Source organism: Halichoerus grypus, chromosome 15 (genome assembly GCF_964656455.1).
Source record: "Halichoerus grypus chromosome 15, mHalGry1.hap1.1, whole genome shotgun sequence".
In the NCBI taxonomy this organism is placed as follows: domain Eukaryota; kingdom Metazoa; phylum Chordata; class Mammalia; order Carnivora; family Phocidae; genus Halichoerus; species Halichoerus grypus.
The window spans coordinates 58,720,310-58,741,901 of record NC_135726.1 but is presented as its reverse complement, the minus strand read 5'-3'; the positions used below and the strand labels follow the sequence as shown (position 1 = coordinate 58,741,901).

The following is a 21,592-nucleotide window of genomic DNA, read 5'->3' as shown; positions in this document are numbered from 1 at the left end:
AAACCCATTCAATATTGATCTCATTCCCTTCTTGATGTTAACTCTAAACAGTGTTCATTTTCTTGTACCACTTTGCACGCTATACTGTAGAATTGTACATTCAATTTGAACTCTGTAAAATCTAATTCTCTGTCCTTTGTACAAAATTTAGACTACCACTCGATACTTGCATTTTTGGTTTTTTAAAAAAGATTTTATTTGAGAGAGAGAGAGCATGGAGAGGGGCAGAGGGAGAGGGAGAGAGAAACCCAAGCAGACTCCGCACTGAACTGAGAGCCTGATGCAGGACTCGATCTCACGACCCTGATATCAAACCTGAGCCGAAACCAAGAGTCAGGTCAACCGACTGCACCACCCAGGTGCCCCACCACTTGGTATCTCAGAGTCCTGTCATTAAGAAAAAGTAAGGCGGTGTCATGATACTGAAATCATGAGGCTGAAGTTGTTAGGTAATAACTCGCTTATTTATTTTCATGGCACCTGAGGCAATGTCTGAGAAAGATCTGAGGAGGAAAGCTAGCACAAGACCAAAAAATGTGTTGGGTTTCACCTAGGTCTCACTTACAGTCATCTGAGGCCACATGGATTTAGAATGTACCCATCCCTGAGTACTCTTTCCACTGCAGAAATATGCTATGAATACAGCATATAGTAGAACAAGGACCTGGAAAAATTCTTTTTTTTTTTCTTTAAAGATTTTATTTATTCATTTGATAGAGAGAGAGCACAAGTAGGCAGAGCGGCAGGCAGAGGGAGAGGGAGAAGCAGGCTCTGTGCCGAGCACGGAGCAGGACGTGGGGCTCGATCCCAGGACCCTGGGATCATGACCTGAGCCGAAGGCAGACGCTTAACCGACTGAGCTACCCAGGCACCCCAGGACCTGGAAAAATTCTTAATGAATGTGTGCATAATCCAGAAGTTCACTGTTAAAACTCTACTCTGGAGACAGTCCTGTAAATGGGCCCAGAAGATATGGAGAAGATTATCAGTGGATTTTTTGGAACAGGAAAAACTGAGAAACCACCGCCCCAGGTGTTCAGCAACAGAGGGATGGGGACAAGTGCTGGTGCATTTGTGCAGGATGGCTATGCTGTGGAAAAGGGTAACCTCATTTAATGTATATGTAAATCTCAAAATCAGTTACAGATGCAAGTCATAGAAGAATGCAGAGTGTGATTCCCTTTCAAGTTCAAAACCAGAAATTTCATTTAGGATTACATCAACATGTAATAAAACAATAATGAAAAGCCAGAGAACTGCAACCTGACTTTGTAAATTAGCTACCTGAGGTACTGAGGATAAAAAAGAAATGGCTTTTCAAGGACACTCAGTGGATTCTGAGGTACTGGCAATATTCTCCTTGTTAGCTTGGTTGGTGAGTTCATGAGTATTTACTCTTCCCTAAACTGGCACATGTGATTTACAAATGTTTTTATATATGCAGTTAAGAGAAATTCAAGAAAAAAAAAAAAACAAACCATGCGTGCTCAGTTTAGGAATATTTATCCCTAACATCTATCTGTGACACCTCTTACAGCTAGCCCTGGGGATGCTCCTGTGTCAGTCTCCGCCTCTCTCTATTCTTGTTCATGGGCAATAAAAACAGTGACAAGATCTTTAAAATTCAGCAATTGTAGGAAGTGTGGGAGAAAATTCAGGTGACACCATGGTCAGGTAATCCAAACCCACATTTGGAACCATATTTGGAAGCCATTTTTAGGATGCAAAGCCTCAAGTAGTAGCTGCTTGTTCTTTCATGTTGGGTGATGTCTAATGTTCTCCCGTTTGAGGGGACCTCCCCACTTGATCTGAAGGTAATACAGTGTCTTTCTTGTTAGGATAGAAGCAAAAGCCAAGAAATGATCTCCTTGCCCACTCTTTGGGAGTTAGGACACAAGCATTTGTAGAGCATTACTGCTCTTTCCTGATGGCCTTGTGTGGGAGCAGGAGGCCAGAGCTGCCCAGGCCATGGGGTAGTGCTTTCACTTTCTGCTCTTCAATCAGATTTCCTTTGTTCCTCTCCATTTTCAGAAGTGGGTTCATTGCTATTCCATCCATACAATGAGAACTTGAGACATTGAATAAACTCCTTTTTAAGAGAATCGGCATCATTTATGCTACTTGTTACCAAGATCTTGACTGATTGTTAAATAACTAGAATATTCACATTTCCAAGTCCAGTTAGCTTTCATTAATATTCCTTGATATGAATTCGCTGATGTCGAGCAAGCTGTGATCTGCATCTAAAGGACTGCCCACATTCAGGGCAATCAGGGGGCTTCACTCCACTATGTGTCCTATCGTGCGTGACAAGTGAAGAGTGGTTACTAGAAGTTTTCCCGCACATGTGACATTCGTAAGGTCTTTCCCCTGTATGACTCCTCCTCTGAATGATGAAATGGGACGTATAGGTAAAGGCTTTTCCACATTCCTTATATTCATAGGATTTCTCCCCAGTGTGAATTCTCCTGTGTAGGGTAAGTTGCATGATACGGCAAAAGTCTTTTTGCAGTCCGTACACTGATACGGTTTTTCTCCAGTGTGAACTCTCTGATGCTCAATCAGGGAAGAGAGACGTATGAAGGACTTCTTACACTTACTACACTCGTAGGGTTTTTCTCTGGAGTGAATTTTCTGATGTCTAATGAGCTGTGCACTTTGAGTGAAGGGCCTGCCACAGTCCTTATATTTGTAGGGTTACTCCCCACTATGAATTCTCTGGTGATCAATCAGAGCTGAGGAATGGCTAAAGGCCTTTCCACATTCGCTGCACTCGTGGGGCTTTTCTCGAGTATGTGTACTGTGATGCTGAGTGAGATGAGCCATCTGGCTGAAGGTTTTCCTACATCCCTTACATTCATACGGTCTCTCACCTGTGTGAATTCTCTCATGCTGGTTAAGATGTGCCCTCTGACTGAAAGCTTTACAACATTCATTACACTTATAGGGTCTGTCTCCTGTGTGGATTCTGATGTTGAACAAGAGTTGATCGATGACTAAAGGATTTCCCACACTCATGGCACCAGCAGCACTCCTCCTTAAGGATTTTCTGATGGATGAAAAGGTGCGTTATTGCTGCAGGAAGTTTTTGCATATTCTTTACATATGTTGCTTGCTCTTTTCATCACTATTTCATGTTGGAATGTTTCCTCTTTTACACTCTTCCTTAGAGATAATTCCTTGCTCTCCCATACTGACTCACTCTCTGAAAATGAATATATAAATATATCAATATGAAGAAGCATACATACTACTACTGTGGACATTCTCCGCTTAAAGACTCTAGTACTTAAAGATATATATGTACAAGGACATTGTCATACTATTTGGCAAAAAAGCTGGAAACAACCATTAAAAGTGTCTATTTGAGTTGATGACATTATGTCCAACAGTCTGGCTCATTTACGAAACTATTAAAAATAACTGAGTTTCCGCTATATGGACTGGAAGAGATAAAGCTGACTGAAAAGACCAAGTTGCAGAGTAACAACTATAGAAAGATATCTATTCTGTAAGAGCAAGAAATAATAAGATGCTCCCTGTATGTGTGTGTTGTGTATTAACATGGATGAAAGTGTGAATGTACACCTACTATATTATTACCATTGGTCCTCTAGAGTGGTGAGAATGAAAACACATGCAAAGAGATAATGAATTTTTTCTCTTCAGAGCATGTCACTGAATACCTAATAAAATAAACCCATCTTATTTTTATAAGTTTAGAAGATTTTTATTATCGCATGTTTTAACTAGCCATCACTCACCCAATCCTATCATTTCAACAATGAAACACTGATGACACAAGAAAGTACATATCCAATTGGTATGGATAATGAGTGATACAAAATCTCAGAGACGGGCAGATATTTGGAGATAGAACTTTTTTTTTAAGATTTTTTATTTATTTAATTGAGAGAGTAAGAGAGAGAGCAGGAGCAGGGGGAGGGGCAGAGGGAGAGGGAGAAGCAGACCCCCCACCCTGAGCAGGGAGCTCAATGCGGGACTCGATCCAGGGACCCTGGGATCATGACCTGAGCCAAAGGCAGATGCTTAACCAACTGAGCCATCCAGGCACCTGAGATAGGACCTTTAAAAGAGATAAAATCAAGTCAGGAGGATGGGCCCTAATCCAGTATGACTGGTATTCTTTTAAGAAGAGATTACAACACTGACACACATAGAGGGAAGACCATGGGAAGACACAAGAAGGCGATGGCCATCTACAAACCAAGAGAGGCCTCAGGAGAATCCAACCCTGCTGACACCTTGATCTCAGTATTTATACCATCTAGTCTAGGGAGCTTTATTATGGCAGCCCAAGAAGACTGATCCAAGGGTCTTGGCCCAGCAATGAAGTCAATTCTCCTGCTCTCTATCACAGCATAATCTGAAGACTCTGGACTATCTGATCATTCTGTAGAACACTGCATTGGTCCACTATGTTGATGACATCATGTTCATGAGAATTGAACAACATAAAGTCGCAAGTAGCCCAGATGACCTGCTAAGACACATGTGCTCCAGAAGGTGGTAGACAAACACTATGAAGACTCAGGGATCTGGCACACAGGGAAGATTTTAGGGGTCTTGTGCAGATGGACAGGGAAAAGCAGACTCCCCGCTGAGCAGGGAGCCTGACTCAGGCATAGATCCCAGGACCCTGGGATCATGACCCGAGGCAAAGGCAGACGCTTAACTGACTAAGCCACCCAGGTGCCCCTCCCTCACAAATTCTTACATTGAAATCCTCTCAATGGGACAGTATTAGGAGGTGGGCCTTTTGGAGGTGATCAGGTCATCAGGGCGGATCCCTCATAAATGAGATTAGTGCCCTTGTAAGAGACCCCAGAGAATCCCCTCTCCTTTTCCTTCACATGAGGACACAGTCAGAAGATGGATGTCTGTGAACTAGGAGGTGGATCCTCACCAGACAATGAATCTACCAGTGCCTTGATCCTGTACTTCCCAGCCTCCAGAACCATGAGAAGTGAATGCCTGTTGAGGCGCCTGGGTGGCTCAGTCAGTTAAGCATCAGACTCTTGGTTTTGGCTCAGGTCGTGATCTCAGGTCATGAAATCGAGCCCCGCATTGGGCTCTGGCTTAGTTGAGAGTCTACTTAAGATTCTCTCTCTCCCGGGGCGCCTGGGTGGCTCAGTCATCAAATGTCTGCCTTCGGCTCAGGTCATGATCCCAGGGTCCTGGGACCGAGCCCCGCATCGGGCTCCCTGCTCGGCGAGAAACTTGCTTCTCCTCTCCCTCTGCCGCTCCCCCTGCTTGTGCGCTCTCACTCTGTCAAATAAATAAACAAAATCTTTTTATAAAAAAATCCTTGATTTAGGGGTGCCTGGGTGGCTCAGTCGTTAAGCGTCTGCCTTCAGCTCAGGTCATGATCCCAGGGTCCTGGGATCGAGCCCCGCATCGGGCTCCCTGCTCAGCGGGAAGCCTGCTTCTCCCTCTCCCACTCCCCCTGCTTGTGTTCCTGCTCTCGCTATCTCTTTCTCTGTCAAATAAATAAATAAATCTTTGAAAAAAGAGAGAGAAGTAAATGCTTGTAGTTTAAGCCACCTAATCTGTGGCATTTCTACTATAGCAGCTCAAACAGACTAAGGCAGACATCAGATGCTTATGTGTATGTGGCCAAAGCTGCCAACATGAACTGGATAGTGTCCACACCACCAGCTCTCAGGTGGGGAGACCAGCAGCAATCTTTCATGAGATGTAAGAGGTGCATCCAGGACTGGGCTAGACCAGGTCTAGAGGGTACAGGTAAGCAGCACGTGTTAAGTGGCCAGGCCTCCAGACCATCTACCGCTGACGAGCAAACCCTCGGCCACTCCAAAGCCTGTACGGCCATCACCCTGCTTAACATTCTGTCACCTAGGCTCCTACTCTGCCAAGCTGTTTAAGAACATCTCGTAATTCCCTTTATTAAACAGTAAATTCCTTGATTGGGCTATCCTCTCTAAGAAAACCCCCACTCTTGGCCAGAATTAAAGATCAAATATGTTTGTTCTTGGAATAGCTCTTGGATGGATACATTTATTCAGTTACTCAGAGTAGGGGCGTCTGGGTGGCTCAGTCGTTAAGCGTCTGCCTTTGGCTCAGGTCATGATCCCTGGGTCCTGGGATCAAGCCCCGCATCGGGCTCCCTGCTCGGCGGGAAGCCTGCTTCTCCCTCTCCCACTCCCCCTGCTTGTGTTCCCTCTCTCACTGTCTCTCTCTGTCAAATCAATCAATCAATCAATCAATCAATCAATCTCAATTACTCAGAGGACAGCATGAGTATTTTTTGGATAAAGAAAACAGAAGCATTGAGGAATGTTTTCGAAAGAACAGCTGTATGAATGAATGAAAGAAGGAAGGTGAGCTGATGAAAAACCACCTGGAAAGTAAAGGTAGGAAGCTGATCATAAATTGAGGGAGGGAGGGGAAACACACTTCCATCTGGAGGCTGGAAGGAATTATTTTAAAAGATAGAGGAGCACAGGGGGATTGATGAGGATGAAAGCCAGACCCACTATGGAGCTGAACTCAAGGGCCCTCTGAAGGGAGGTGTCCAAACACCTCAAAGCTGCTGTCGGAGCAGCTGGTCTTGTGTACGTGTCACCTCCCCTCTGCTTGGTTCCTGACTCATCTGCTCATGGAGATCTTGCCTCCCCACTCCTCATCCCCCAGAGCTCTTTTCCTTGCTCCAGCAGGAAAGCTACATCAGGCTTAGAGACAGAAATGCCTGAGCAAAGAAAAAGAGACAGCAAGTGGCCATGCCATTATTACCCAAGAATTGAGCCCCGCTACCACAGCAATCAGGAAGAAAAGCCCTTATGAATATGGCCGAGCAAAGTTTAAAGGTTTCCTGAAGGATGGGAATGAGACAGTTGCTCACTTCTAACTGCTCTTTATGGGACATGGAACAAAAAAATAAAGCAAAGGCTACAGCAGTTGCCCAGAGAATTCCACCAGAAGGAGGAAGACACACTGGAGAACAGATGCTGAACTCAGGGCTCGATGCACTTACCTAGCCAGGCCAGGTTCTGATAATTTTCCGACATCACAGCCATGGACAGTTTTCTCTGAGCAGGGTTCAGGAATCCCCATTCTTCTTGGGAGAAGTCGATGGCCACATCTTGGAATGTTACTGATCGCTGAAATGGCAAACACTTTCTTACTCACAAGGCCTTGGGGAGATGGGCGAAGTCTTGGCCGAAAGAAAGCATGCATGGTATGGGTGTTGTGGCGTGTAGTCCAGGATCCAGACCTTTTTTGGACAAGTATATGTACACATGTCTAGACAGTGAAAACCAGCTCTTTGGATAGAAATAAATATACTATATTTTCGGGGCACCTGGGTGGCTCAGATGGTTAAGTGTCTGCCTTCGGCTCAGGTCATGATCCCAGGGTCCTGGGATCGAGCCCCACATCGAGCTCCCTGCTCGGTGGGGAGCCTGCTTCTCCCTCTCCCTCTACTGTTCCCCCTGCTTGTGCTCTCTCGCTCTCTCTGCCAAATAAATAAATAAAATCTTTAAAAAAAGATACTATATTTTCCACCAAGATGTTAAAACTGGTGACAGGAGTATGGATTTCTCCTTCTGTAAGTGTATTTCACAATTTTCTAGAATACTGGGAAACAGACTTCCCTAAATCTGTATGTGTGAAATGGAAGCTGTTCTCCAACTAATAAGGAAAAAGAGAAAAATCTCACTTCTTTTTAAATTTGCCCTTGGGCATGGAATTAAAGTTTGGGGCACTTAAAAATCTGCACTATTCATGAGGCTCTCCATTTCACTAATGACTTTATTCTTCTCATTTCCTAGCGTCTTTGATAACTCTACCATGGTGCGTAGCTGTGTTTTAGTCCTACCTACAAAGCCTGAGGTCAAGTCAGTTGGACTATAGTTCACACATACTGGTCTCATTGCAGGAAAGAAAAAATGAAATCCTAACTCACCAGTGATGTGCCTTCTAGAAGTCCAGTGGTTATCCTCCCCTTCGCAGAGCCCCTCTCTTGAAGAGCAGAGTCCTGTGGATGCAGCGCTGAGGACAAGAAGGGAACAAAACAAACAAACCAACAGCAACAAAAAAGCCTAAACTCTGCTGCCTAAACTCTTATCCATTCCCTTTGTAAAACATCAAAACAGAGCAGCGTGTCCAGCCATACCTTTATATGAGCATTACTGGTTCTTAAAGGTGTGGGAGATTCTGTTACAATGTCTCCAACATCCACTCCTCCAAATGGTCCCTGGTAATGATGATGGAAACAACACTTACTGTTCTGGGTGCTTTACATGTATTACCTTGATGCTCTGTCAGGGCTGAAGCAGCCATTCCTCTTTGTCTAAATGTCTCTCCCTGAAAAGGGCAGAATCCTGAGATGCCAGCTGGGGGAAGAGAAAGGAGGGATAAGAGACCCAGGTCTACTTTGCAGCTTCTCACATCACTGGTTTAGAAGTTCCTCGTTCCACAAAAACTTCGTGTTCAAAAGACTTCTCAGCATAATTAATAAGCACAGGAAGGGCCGCCTGACATTGTGTCTCACCAGTGAAATGGAATTGAATAGGACAGTGAGAACTAATGAAAACAAAACAAAACAAAACAAAGATGCCAGTGAAGTAGCAACATGAACAATTAATATAGAAAAATAAATATCCAAGGTAAACTCAAACAATAAAGAGAGGACATAATGGTAGGGAAAACCCCTAGTTCTAGGGTCAACAAAGATAAAATACTTAGAAGTTTAACAGAAACTGTATGACAAAACCTATATGACAATCTTTCAAATATGCCTGAAATACACAAAGTAGATTTAAACAAAGATTTCCCTTTTTCTTGGGCAGGAAGACCAATCCATCACAATGATAGTCAGCTACCTAAGATGATGTGAACTCTCTATTTGGTGTATATCCTCAGCTAAACACAACAAGAAGGCTCCCATACTCCCCAGATAAGCTGTGTGTTAGCAAACCTGATACTCCATGCAAATAAGCAATGCTGTGGCTAAGCAAATAAGTAATATATTGTGGTTACTGGGAGTCAGCTTTTCTCTTACCACAGAACAGAATTTTAAATATAGAAAAGTAGAAATATGGAAGGAACTCTGTGGTGATGTACTGCAATTGGAGTTATCTGTGAGTGCACTGGTCTTAATCAATGTAATCAAGATATAAAAACAGATGTATGGGTGGTTGGCTGCTTCAGGATGAAGCTGAACGTCTCTTTCCCAGCTACTGGCTGTCAGAATCTCATTTGAAGTGGACGATGAACGCAAACTTCATACCTTTTATGAAAAGTGTATAGTCACAGAAGTTGCTGCTAAGGCTCTGGGTGAAGAATAGAAGGGTTATGTGGTCCAAATCTGTGTTGGGAATGACAAACAAGCCTTCTTTGTGAAGCAGGGTGTCTTGACCCATGGCCGTATCCATGGGCTACTTGAGTAAGGGGCATTCCTGTTATAGACCAAGGAGGACTGGAGAAAGAAAGTACAAATCTGTTCAGTGTTGCACTGTGGATGTCAATCTGGGTGTTCTCAACTTAGTCACTAGAAAAGAGATACTCCTGGACTCACTGACATTACCATGCCTCATTGCCTGAGGCCTCAAAGAGCTGGCAGAATCTGCAAACTTTTCAATCTCTCGAAAGAGGATGTTTGCCAGTATGTCGAGAAAGCCCCTAAACAAAGAAGGTAAGAAACCTAGAATCAAAGCACCCAAGATTCATTGTCTTGTTACTCCATGTGTCCTGCAACACAAACGTTGATGTGTGGTTCTGAAGAAACAGCATACTAAGAAAAAAAGAAAGAGGCTGCAGAATATGCTAAACTTTTGGCCAAGAGAATGAAAGAGGCCAAAGAAAAACACCGGGAACAAATTGCCAAGAGACAGAGGCTTTCCTCTTGAGAGCTTCTACCTCTAAGTCCTATCTCAAAAATGAGACTTTCTAAGAGTAACAAATAAGATCAGACATCAAGGGGCATCTGGGTGGCTCAGATGGTTAAGCATCTGCCTTCGGCTCAGGTCATGATCCCAGGGTCCTGGGATTGAGTCCCACATCAGGCTCCCTGCTCAGCAGGGAGTCTGCTTCTCCCTCTCCTTCTGCCTGCCACTCTCTCTCTCTGACAAATAAATAAATAAAATCTTTTTAAAAAAAATCAGACATCAAATCTCAAAAAAAGAGATGCGCATATGAATGTATACATTAGGATATAATTTAGGATAGGATATCCCATCTGTCCCCTAATAGGGCCTAGAAACAAAAACATCCAAGCAGTAATCAGCACCTTGGTGTCTAAGTACCAGTCTCGAGGAATGAAGGAATGAAGGAATGAAGGAATGGAACAGAATGGAAGGGAAGGGAGGGAAAGAAAGGAAAGAAGGGAAGGAAGGAAGAAAGGGAGGAGGGATGGAGGGAGGGAGGGAGGGAAGGAGGGAAACAAAACAAACCCCAGGATGCCATGGAGAAATAGAGACTCCAGGGCTAGCTCAGGGAAAGTACAAAATGTGCCTGTATCATCTCATGGTGCTAGAAAGTAAGGAAGTACTCATAAAATAATGGGGTATGTCTAAAACACAGAGAAACCAAATAGAGGGTGCTCCCAGTAGCAAAACCAGGGACAGTGTGAGCAAAACAAGCAATTAAGAGTAGTTCCTCTCAAGATACTTGTTAATTACAGGGACTGAAATAATAACTTCACAATGGAGAAACCTGTCAGACACCCCTTCAACCACGGTATTGAAGTGATCATTCCCAGTTGACATCACGTACTACCTGACAGATATGATGTACTTGGGAGAGCACATGACTTCTGTGGTATTCATTTCCAAAATGAATAACTTCAATCTAATCATGAGAAAACATCAGACCTACCAAAGTTGAAGGTCCTCCTATAAAATAACTGGCCTAGACTCCAAAAAGTGTCAAGGTCATGAAAGACAAGGATCTAAGGCACTGTCATCAATTGGAATAGACTTGGGAGACATGCCAACTAAATGCAATGTGGATTGGATCCCGGAACAAAAGTATAGAACAGGAGTGGGGAAACTGGCCAAATTAGAATAAGGTCAATAGATAAATTAATAGTATTTTATCAATGTTAATTTCATGGTTTTGTGATGATTATGTAAGATGTTAACTTCAGGTGCAGCTGAAAGAAGGGAATGTGGGAGTTTCGTACCATTTTTGCAACCTTTCTCTAAGTTCAAAATTATTTCAAAATAACATTTTATTTATTTATTTGACAGAGAGAGAGAATATGAGCAAGCAGGAGGAGGAGCAGAGGGAAAGGAAGAAGCAGACTCCACGCTGAGTGCAGAGTCCTATGCGGGGCTTGATTCTACAACCCCAAGATCATGACTTGAGCCAAAATTAAGAGTTGGACGCCCAACCAACTGAGCCACCCAGGTGCCCCATCATAATAACATTTTTAAAAGAGGGATGTCATGAAATACAAAACCTGAGGTAATGTCAGATTAAGGAGACATGACACTTCAATGCAATGTATGACACTCAATTTTCTTTTCTGATAAAAGACATCACAAGGATAACCAACCCAGGATTAGATGACAGAATTACATCAGGGTGAATTTTTTTTTTTAAGACCTTATTTATTTGAGAGAGAGAGAGAGCACGAGAGGGGGGCAGGGGCAGGGAGAGGGAGAAGGAGGCTCCCCGATGAGCAGCGAGCCTGATGCAGGGCTTGATCCCAGGATCCTGGGATCATGACCTGAGCCGAAGGCAGATGCTTAACCAACTGAGCCACCCAGGTGCCCCTACATCAATTTGAATTAACTGATTTTGATAACTTCACTGTAGTTATGTAAGAAATTCACACTGAAATACTTAGGTTAGGTAAAGGAGCATCAAGTCAGCAACTTACTTTCAAATGGTTAAAAAAAATAACATATATAGAGAGATATATATGGATAAAGTGAAGGTAGTAAGAGGCTAGCATTTGAGGAATTGGAATAAAAGGATAGGGGAATTCTTTCTACTTTCCTTCTACCATTTTTTAAAATTTGAAGATATGTCAAAAAGCAAAGTAATCATCATAATAAACCATGTAATAACCTCATTGGGAAGCTTATTCAATTTTGTGATTGCCATTTGTTAAAAGTACTTTAGTCAGCTATGAAAAGTACAGCATAGGGAATATAGTTAATAATAGTGTAATAACTTTGCATGATGAACAGATGGTAACTATACTTACTGTAGTGAACGTTACTGACATGCGGAATTGTTTAATCACTATGTTGTACACCTAAAACTAATATAACATTGTATGTCAACTATACTTTGATTTAAAAATTTTAATTACTTTTGTGGAGATAGAAAAGATGGTGGAGGAGTAGGGGACCCTATTCCAACCGGTCCCCGGAATTGAGCCAGATATCTACCAGACCACCCTGAACACCCACGAAATCAGCCTGAGATGTAGGAAGATAGATTCAGATCTCTACAAACAGAATATGGCAGGCGGTTGGTTTCAAGGTATGAAGCGGGGAGCCGTGATTCCACAGGCAGATATTGGAGGATAAATGGCAGTGGGAGGGAGCCTGGCTGTGGGGATCCCACACCGCCGGTGAGCGACAGCCTTGTGCGCTGGGGATGGGGCACAGACTTGTAGACCGGTAGCAGTGGGAAAGGATTTTATGGCAGCCCCCCGGACGGAAACCGGAGCGGCGGGGCCACGCGTGCGAACTGGGGGCAGCTGGTGGTTTTAGAAGCACAAAGGGCAGAGACGTACTCTGACCTGGAGGTGAGGACTGGGAGTGCTGCAGAGGGGCACACAAACCAGGACGCTGCAGTTTATAGCAGTACGGACAGAAACGGAGATAGTGTGGCCTGGAGAGCTCACTGAACAACAGACTGCGATCTCTCTGCTCTGAGGCAGAGGGTTGGAAACGGTCTCTTTTGCTCTCTCAGAAGAGACACAGAAAGCTGCCAGGGAAAGCCGCCAGAGAACAAAAGCCCCCCAAAAACCAGTTTCCACTGAGCCCATCCCCCACCACAGGGGGCAGGGCAACTATGCCCAAACAGGGTTGCCTGAGTAACAGCACAGCAGGCCCATCCCTCAGAAGACAGGCTGGGAGAACAAGAGACCAGCAACCCTAAGGTCCCTAGAAAACAGGTGCATCTTGCTTGGGTTCTGGTCAATAATTTGGACTCTATACATTCCCTCAACCACCCATCAACAGAATGACTAGGAGGAGGAACCCCCAAAATAGGAAAGACTCAGAGATTATAACTTATGCCGCAGATTTACAAATGGATGCAGATATAACCAAGATGTCAGAGATGGAATTCAGGCTAGCAATTGTGAAGACAATAGCTAGAATGGAGAAATCAATTAATGGCAACATAGAGTCTCTAAGGGCAGAAATGAAAGCTGAATTGGCAGAATTTAAAAATGCTATCAATGAGATCCAATCTCATCTAGATAATCTAACAGCTAGGGTAAGTGAGGCAGAAGAATGAATTAGTGACCTGGAAGACCATTTAATAGATAAAAATGGAAAAGAGGAGGCCAGGGAAAAACAACTCAGGATCCATGAAAATAGAATCAGAGAAATAAGTGACACCATGAAGCATTCCAAGGTCAGAATTATTGGAATCCCGGAGGGAGTGGAGAGAGAGAGAGGACTAGAAGATATATATGAGCAAATCGTAGCTAAGAACTTCCCTAATCTGGGGAATGAAACAAACATTCGTGTCCTAGAGGCAGAGAGGACCCCTTCCAAGATCAAAGAAAACAGGCCAACACCCCAGCATGTAATAGTAAAACTCGCAAATCTTAGAACCAAGGAACACATCTTAAGGGCAGTTAGGGGGAAGAGATTCCTTATGTACAGAGGGAGGAACATCAGAATAACATCAGACCAATCCACAGAGACCCGGCAAGCCAGAAAGGCCTGGCAAGACATATTCAGGGTACTAAACGAGAAGAACATGCAGCCAAGAATACTTTATCCGGCAAGGCTGTCATTTAGAATGGATGGAGAGATGCAGAGCTTCCAAGACTGGCAGAAACTGAAAGAATATGTGACCACTAAGCCGGCCCTGCAAGAAATATTAAGGGGGGTTCTATAAAAGGAGAAAGACCCCAAGAATGATATACAACAGAAATTTATAGGGACAATCTATAAAAACGTCTTCACAGGTAACATGATGACAATAAATTAATATCTTTCAATAATCACTCTCAATGTGAAGGGCATAAATGCTCCCATAAAACGGCACAGGGCTGTAGATTGGATAAAGAGATAGGACCCATCCATATGCTGTCTACAAGAGACTCATTTGGAACCTAAAAATACATCCAGACTGAAAGTGAAGGGATGGAGATCCAACTTCCATGCCAGCAGACCTCAAAGGAAAGCTGAGGTAGCAATTCTTATATCAGACAAATTAGATTTTAAACTAAAGTCTGTAATTAGAGACACAGAAGGACACTATATCATTCTTAAAGGGTCTATCCAACAAGAAGATCTAACAATTGTAAATATCTATGCCCCCAACATGGAAGCAGCCATCTACATAAGCCAACTGTTAACCAAAATAAAGAGTCATATTGGTAACAATATGTTAATTGTAGGAGACCTCAATACTCCACTCTCAGCAATAGACAGATCATCTAAGCAGAAAATCAACAAAGAAACAAGATCTTTGAATGACACACTGGACCAGATGGACCTCACAGATATATACAGAACATTCCACCCTAAAACAACAGAATACTCATTCTTCTTGAGCGCACACAGAACTTTCTCCAGAATAGACCATATACTGGGTCACAAATCAGGTCTCAACCGATGCCAAAAGATTGAGATTATTCACTGCATATTCTCAGACCATAATGCTTTAAAACTGTAACTCAATCACAAGAAAAAATCTGGCAGAAATTCAAACACTTGGAAGCTAAAGACCACTCTGCTCAGGAATGTTTGGGTCAACCAGGAAATCAAAGAAGAACTTAAACAATTCATGGAAACCAATGAGAATGAAAACACATCAGTCCAAAACCTATGGGATACTGCAAAGGAGGTCCTAAGGGGGAAATACATAGCCATCCAAGCCTCACTCAAAAAAATAGAAAAATCCTGAATTCACCAACTAACTCTACACCTTAAAGAACTAGAGAAAAAGCAACAAATGACACCTAGCCACACATTAGAAGAGAAATAATTAAGATTAGAGCAGAGATCAATGAATTAGAAACCAGAAACACAGTAGATCAGATCAACAAAACTAGAAGCTGGTTCTTTGAAAGAATTAGTAAGATCGATAAACCACTGGCCAGACTTATCCAAAAGAAAAGAGAAAGGACCCAAATTAATAAAATTATGAAGGAAAGGGGAGAGATCATGACTAACACCAAGGAAATAGAAACAATTATTAGAAATTATTATCAACAACTATATGCCAATAAACTGAGCAATCTGGATGAAATGGAGGCCTTCTGGAAACCTATAAGCTGCCAAGACTGAAACAGGAAGAAATTGACAACCTGAATAGGCCAATAACCAGTAACGAGATTGAAGCAGTGATCAAAAACCTCCCAAAAAACAAGAGTCCAGGGCCTGATGGATTCCCTGGGGAATTCTACCAAACATTCAAAGAAGGAATAATACCTATTCTACTGAAGCTGTTTCAAAAAATAGAAACAGAAGGAAAGGTTCCAGACTCATTCTATGAGGCCAGCATTACCTTAATCCCCAAACCAGGGAAAGACCCCATCAAAAAGGAGAATTTCAGATGGATATCCCTGATGAATATGGATTCCAAAATCCTCAACAAAATCCTAGCTAATAGGATCCAACAATACATTAAAAGGGTCATCCACCACGACCAAGTGGGATTTATCCCCGGGATGCAAGTGTGGTTCAACATTTGCAAATCAATCAATGTGATAGAAGACATTAATAAGAAGAGAGAGAAGAACCATATGGTCCTCTCAATTGGTGCAGAAAAAGCATTTGACAAAATGCAGCATCCTTTCCTGATTAAAAGTCTTCAGAGTATAGGGATAGAGGGAACATTCCTCAAGTTCATAAAGTCAATCTATGAAAATGCCACAGCAAATATCGTCCTCAATGGGGAAAAGCTGAGAGCCTTTCCCTTAAGATCAGGAACACGTCAAGGATGCTCACTCTCGCCACTATTGTTCAACATAGTACTAGAAGTCCTAGCAACAGCAATCAGACAACAAAAAGAAATAAAAGGTATTCAAATTGGCAAAGAAGTCAAACTCTCTTTTCACAGATGGCATGATACTTTATGTGGAAAACCCAAAGACTCCACCTCCAAATTACTAGAACTCATACAGCAATTCAGTAATGTGGCAGGATACAAAATCAATGCACAGAAATCAGTTGCTTTCTTGTACACTAACAATGCAACTGTAGAAAGAGAAATTAGAAAAACAATTCCATTTACAATAGCACCAAAAACCGTAAGATACCTCGGAATAAACCTAACCAAAGAGGTAAAGGATCTATACTCTAGGAAATACAGAACACTCATGAAAGAAATTGAAGAAGACAAAAAAAGATGGAAAAACATTCCATGCTCATGGATTGGAAGAATAAACATTGTTAAAATGTCTATGCTACCCAGAGCAGTCTATACCTTCAATGCCATCCCGATCAAAATTCCAATGACATTTTTCAAAGTGCTGGAACAAACAATCCTAAAATTTGTATGGAATCAGAAAAGACCCCGAATTGCCAAGGAAACGTTGAAAAAGAAAAACAAAGCTGGGGGCATCACGTTGCCCGATTTCAAGCTATATTACAAAGCAGCGATCACCAAGACAGCATGGTACTAGCACAAAAACAGACGCAGAGATCAATGGAACAGAATAGAGAGCCCAGATATGGACCCTCAACTCTATGGTCAAATAATCTTCGACAAAGCAGGAAAATATACGCAATGGAGAAAAGACAGTCTCTTCAATAAATGGTGCTGGAAAAACTGGACAGCCACATGCAGAAGAATGAAACTCGACCATTCTCGAACACCACACACAAAGATAAACTCAAAATGGATGAAAGACCTCATTGTGAGACAGGAATCCATCAAAATCCTAGAGGAGAACATAGGCAATAACCTCTTTGACATTGGCCACGGCAACTTCTTTCAAGATACATCTCCGAAGGCTAGTGAAACAAAAGCGAAAATGAACTTTTGGGACTTCATCAAGATAAAAAGTCTGCACAGCAAAGGAAACAGTCAACAAAACAAGGAGGCAACCCACAGAATGGGAGAAGATATTTGCAAATGACACTACAGATAAAGGGCTGGTATCCAAGATCTATAAAGAACTTCTCAAACTCAACACCCAAAAAACAAATAATCAAGTCATAAAATGGGCAGAAGACATAAACAGACACTTCTCTGAAGAAGACATACAAATGGCTAACAGACACATGAAAAAATATTCATCATCTTTAGCCATCAGGGAAATTCAAATGAAAACCACACTGAGATACCACCTTACACCAGTTAGAATGGCAAAAATTAACAAGGCAAGAAACAACAAATGTTGGAGAGGTTGTGGAGAAAGGTGAGCGCTCTTCCACTGTTGGTTGGAAGGCAAGTTGGTACAGCCACTTTGGAAAACAGTGTGGAGGTTCCTCAAAAACTTAAAAATAGAGCTACCCTATGACCCAGCAATTGCACTCCCGGGTATTTACCCCAAAGACACAGATGTAGTGAAAAGAAGGGCCATATGCACCCCAGTGTTCATAGCAGCAACGTCCAAAATAGCCAAACTGTAGAAAGAGCCAAGATGCCCTTCAACAGATGAATGGATAAAGAAAATGTGGTCCATATATACAATGGAATATTACTCAGCCATCAGAAAGGATGAATACCCAACTTTTACATCAACATGGATGGGACTGGAGGGGATTATGCTAAGTGAAATAAGTCAAGCAGAGAAAGTCATATAGTTTCACTTATTTGTGGAACATAAGGAATAGCATGGAGGACATCAGGAGAAGGAAGGGAAAAATGAAGGGGGGGAAATTGGGAGGGAGAGATGAATCATGAGAGACTATGGACTCTAACAAACTGAGGGTTTTAGAGGGGAGGGGGGTGGGGGGATGGGTTAGCCCGGTGATGGGTATTAAGGAGGGCACGTACTGCATGGAGCACTGGGTGTTATGTGAAAACAATGAATCGTGGATCACCACATCAAAAACTAATGATGTACTGTAGGGTGACTAACATAACATAATAAAATAAAATTAAAAAAAAATAAAAAATAAAATAAAAAAATAAAAATTTTAATTACTTTTAAAAAGTATTTTATTTTTTTAAGATTTTATTTATTTATTTGAGAGAGCAAGCATGCAAAAGCACAAGCATGAGCAGCAGGAGGGGCAGAGGGAGAAGCTAACTTCCCGCTGAGCAGGGAGCCTGACTTGGGCCTCAATCCCAGGACCCTGAGATCATAACCTGACGTGAAGGCAGACGATTAACCGACTGAGCCACCCAGGTGCCCCTAAAGAAAGTATTTTACTCAGAATTTGTTACTCTATCATTTCTACCTGGTTCTAGTTCTAGAGTCCATAGAAGAAAACAGCAATTTAAATTCCTTTTTACCAGACACATGCTTCCACATAGCTCTGCAACTATCTCCTCTCCAGACAAACATACACAGATTTTTCCAACCCTTCTCATGAGACAATAATTTCCAGGCTCTCCATCATCCGGGTCTCCCACCTTAGTATAGGCCCAGTTTATCAAAGTCCTTCATAAAATGCTGCTTCCACTATCAAATTCAATCCTGTTGTGGTCTAGTCATTACAGGACACTGGAGGACTATGAACTTTCAACTAAACACCATGAGGTAATGCAAAAGGTAGAATCCCTAGAGTCTGCCAGATGTGGTGGGAACCCCAGCTGTGGTACCACTCCCACCTGGCATCACTGAGCTTACACTGCAAGGAAATGACTTCAAGTTCACTGGGATAAAGTCATTTTCATCTTGTCTTTCTTTTGACCATTTCAATTCTTTCCTACTTCTTGTCTTCACATCTTTTGCCGTTTGCTTCTATCCTCTATTTTTAAGAGAAATGGACCCATCAAAGTAAAAAAAGATATGGATGAGAAAGTGATTCAGCCAGGTATAAAAAAACTTCTCACAGCAATTTTCCTTACAGAAATTAGGTACAAAGAGTATTTCCAATTAATAAGTAAGGAATCAACTTGATTTGCTGAACAAACTTTTCTAAAGGTATAATGGATGCTCAAGAAGAAGGGCACTGGACACTTTAGGCATGAATGGAAACAGGCCTGCCTACCCAGAGTCTACCAGTAAAGCTAGACATGGCGTTAAGAGCATGAACTGTTGGAGAGTTTCTGGGCTGGAAAAAAAAATCCCCAGGTAGGGCAAGTAATATATTGAGGAGAGACAGGACCTGCAGGGTAATGGCACTTTTCTCAAGGTCATTATTTGTCTGCAGGATTTTTTTTTAAAGATTTTTATTTATTTATTTGACAGAGAGAGATACAACAAGAGAGGGAACACAAGCAGGGGGAGTGGGAGAGGGAGAAGCAGGGGGAGTTTGAGAGGGAGAAGCAGGCTCCCCGCTGAGCCGCGATCCCAATGCAGGGCTTGATCCCAGGACCCTGGGATCATGACCTGAGCCGAAGGCAGACGCTTAACTGACTGAGCCACCCAGGCGCCCCTTCTGCACGATTTTTTGAACCAAGTGTAAGGAAGAGACAACTTACCACATGAACTTGTGACATTGCTAATGAAAGAATTTGAGAGCTAAGTAAAATAGTTTTCAGCTATTTTAGTGTGAAAATTAATAAAAGGAAACCTCACTAACACGGAGGGAAGCCAGCAGGAGGAGCTCTCATGTCCCACCACTCCTGGTCAATTGCAGACCTCACAGGTAAAAAGGGACCTTGCACCTGGAGACTACTTTACTATCCCAGCATGTGGAGGGAAGGTTTTCCTCCTCCCCCAGCAATAGCCCAGCCAATGAGAAGCCACTATACTCCTAACTTCAAGTTTATTCCCATGGCCTTTTTGTTAGTCTTCCCAACTCTCCCCTTTCCTGTATACAAGAGTGTTCCTCTCTTTCTTTTCCCTTCCTCACCTTTGTTCTCTGGACTTGCCTGTGGTTTTGCCCTAGCTTGCATATCCCTAATTGCGAGCATTTGGTACTCCTGCAAAAAAAAAACAAAAAAAACCAAAACCGTTTTTGCCCGTAAAATAACTGATTTTTATTTTTAAGGTTAACATCAGGCAAGTAATAAATCAGAATATTAAAATTAAATTTGCTTCATTAAAAAATGATATATTACAATATACACTTATGATTTGTACATATTTTAATAAAGCATTTTTAAAAGATAAAAACATCTATCCTTGGGGACAGGACAGGCAAAGCCACACATAATTACCCACACACTAATGACTGAGGGACTTTGGTATAGTCGGCCCATGAAAGAAAAAGAACCAGGATCAACCTAATTTGGGTCTAGGCCTGATATGAAATTCGGAAGAGCGCTCTGGGGCAGAATCTGAAGGAGCGGTGAACTCCAGTGGCTGCCAAGTACAACTCCTTGCATGTTGCACAGCTGTTCGGGTGCACTCCCTCCTCCAAGCCTATGTCTATCCCTCCTCCAAGCCTATGTCTATCCCTCCTCCAAGCCTATGTCTATCCCACATTCAGTAACAGTAACAGCCGTACTATCATAACCGAAGGGAGCCCTCTGCACGTCATCTTTCTTTAACCAGCACAACTGCTATAAAACAGATTTGGTTTTCCTCATCTGACAGATTTAAGTGCCAGGGTTGATTCTGAAAACCCGGATCTGGCTGGAAAAAAAAAAAAAAAGAAAGAAAAGAAAAATCATTCCACTCCAACCAGGCCCCTGCTTATTTGGGGCTGGGCACCATTTCGGGCATTTAATCCTCACGACACTATTAGCTGTTCAAGAAGCAGTGTCCCGTTTTACACAGGAGCAGCGAAAAGTCACACAGCCTCTCCGGAGCTCCAAGAGTGGTCCCTGCAACACCCACGCTGGCGCCCCCAGGGCCACACGGGGAGACACCCACACCCCAACGCACACCCCGGTCCCACACCCGCAGCACCACCAGTACCCGCCGCCACGGACGCTCCCCAGAGTCTACTCCACAGCGCGCGGAAGCCCCTACCTGCGCCCTCAGAACGCCCCTACCCCTCCGGAGAGCCGCGGCGCGGTACTCTGCGCCCGCGCAACAACCCCTCCACACACACCCCCTCCAACCCCCACGACCGCACGCATGCGTGTTCCAACACTCGCGACCGCGTTCCCTCCGAACGCACACACCGGAGACACAGTGAGCTGAGGCCCCGCCTCCGCTGTCGCCACTACGCATGCGCGTCCTCAATCGCGAAAACTTTTCCAACCTATGCCAGTCCCGAGACATGGGGAGAGGAGAGCACGCTTTTTTGGATAAGGGCTTCTGGCTCGTTTACCAACCCAGGCATTCCCGGTTCTACATCCGCCCTTCGCTACTGAAGCGCGGCCTCTGGCTGGCCAGGACCGCGGTGTGTTTAGGACTCCGGGAACCACAGCAGTGGAGGCACGCATGCGCACA

General features: G+C 43.1%; 1 long non-coding RNA gene across 7 annotated transcripts; it reads right to left on the bottom strand.

Moving 5' to 3' along the window:
- Positions 1-673: 673 nt before the first annotated feature.
- On the bottom strand, positions 674-21,583 carry LOC118538565 (uncharacterized). Of its 7 annotated transcripts, none has more exons than XR_013444054.1 (6): positions 21,167-21,274; positions 20,700-20,827; positions 20,103-20,172; positions 8,156-8,375; positions 7,946-8,081; positions 674-3,205 (listed from the first exon to the last, which is right to left on the bottom strand). It is a non-coding gene; the product is annotated as an uncharacterized LOC118538565 (long non-coding RNA). The 7 variants fall into 7 exon arrangements; XR_013444049.1 differs by having other exon boundaries at positions 7,946-8,031; XR_013444050.1 differs by lacking the exon at positions 20,103-20,172 and having other exon boundaries at positions 7,946-8,031.
- Between the last annotated feature and the right edge of the window lie 9 nt (positions 21,584-21,592).